The sequence below is a fragment of the Myotis davidii genome, unplaced genomic scaffold, assembly GCF_000327345.1.
Source record: "Myotis davidii unplaced genomic scaffold, ASM32734v1 scaffold1857, whole genome shotgun sequence".
In the NCBI taxonomy this organism is placed as follows: Eukaryota; Metazoa; Chordata; class Mammalia; order Chiroptera; family Vespertilionidae; genus Myotis; species Myotis davidii.
The window spans coordinates 97808-99520 of NW_006288115.1; positions in this window are offsets into that span (position 1 = coordinate 97808).

Genomic DNA, 1713 nt, shown 5'->3' on the forward strand with positions numbered 1-1713 from the left:
TTGATGTTTGAAGTAAATAAATAAACAAATAGAAAAGAGAGAGAGAGAGAGAGAGAGAGAGAGAGAGGGAGAGAGAGAGAGAGAGATACAGCAATGTAGGAACATGTAAACACTTGGTTAATTTAGGCATGGAGCATGTGGATTCATTGTACTATTCTTGTAACTTCTCTGAAGGCTTAAAAATTAAAGAAAAAAGATTTATATTGTTATAATATTACACTGTTAGGGGAAATTTTTAACACACATACATCACAAAGGTCTGGAAATAAACACCATGGTAACGGCGATTGGCCTTGGAAAGGGGGGAGAGGAATGAGGCTACAGGTGATGGTCAGAGGTGACTGTAGCATTATATGTCAGGTTTATTTCTTTTTTTATTTTTTAAAATTTTTTATTGATTTCAGAGAGGAAGGGAGAGGGCAAGAGATAGAAACATCAGTGATGAGAGAGAATCACTGATTGGCTGCCTCTTGCATGCTCCCTACTAGGGATTGAGCCTGCAGCCCGGCATGTGCCCTTGACTGGAATTGAACTCTGGACCCCTCAGTCTGCAGGCTGACACTCTGAGTCAAACCAGTTAGGGTGGGTTTATTTCTTTAAAAAGCAAAAGTCAGAAAGAAAAAACAATGTGACAAAAATGGAAGCTCCCCTTTGAAACACTTACCTCCCCTCCCCTCCCTGTTCTGGGCTAGTTCTACAGATAATGCTGGTCCAGGGTGGCTCAGTCTGCAGGCTGACACTCTGAGTCAAACCAGTTAGGGTGGGTTTATTTCTTTAAAAAGCACAAGTCAGAAAGAAAAAACAATGTGACAAAAATAGAAGTTCCCTTTTGAAACACTTACCCCCCCTTCCCTCCCCGTTCTAGGCTAGTTCTACAGATAATGCTGGTCCAGGGTGGACTCTGTTCTCATGTGGCAGCTGAGGTGCTGGGCCTGTGGGCACCTTTCTGCGCATTGTCTGCTTTAAGCTTTGAGATGCCCTCTGAACACAATTCCCCTCCAAACTGAGCCTCAGAGGGAAAATTCCTGGAGGGCAGAGAGTAGGTATTTCCAGAGAAGGCATTTGGTGGAGCACCATCTGCTTTCAGCCCTAGACTGCCAACTCCTCCAGGCCTTGGGACACACACTGGTAACCTGGCCATTCCCAGGAAACAGGGAGACAGGTGACTAAGCAGAAAAAGGCATCAGAAGGTGATATTTGCAAAAGACCCAAAGGTTAGTTCCTAGAGGGCAGTGACAGCCCTGGAGGAGGGGCTGGTGGCCAGTCATAGTGGGACCACCTGACTTAGATGCCTATTCTTTCCCCCTCCTTTGTCTAAGTTCTTGTTTATTTATTTACTAAAATCTCAGGGACATGGAGGAATGTGATGCCAAATTAAGTGAAGTATAGCCCTGGCCAGGTAACTCGGTTGGTTAGACTAGAGCAGTGATGGCGAACCTTTTGAGATTAGATGCCTATTCTTTTCCCCCTCCTTTGTCTAAGTTCTCATTTATTTACTTACTAAAATCTCAGGAACATGGAGGAATGTGATGCCAAATTAAGTGAATTATAGCCCTGGCCAGGTAGCTCCATTGGTTAGACTAGAGCATTGCCCTGATACGCCAAGGTTGCAGGTTCAATCCCTGGTCAGGGCACATGTAAGAATCGACCAATGAATGCATAAATAAGTGGAATAACAAATAGATGTTTCCTTCTCTCTTTTTCTTCCTCTCT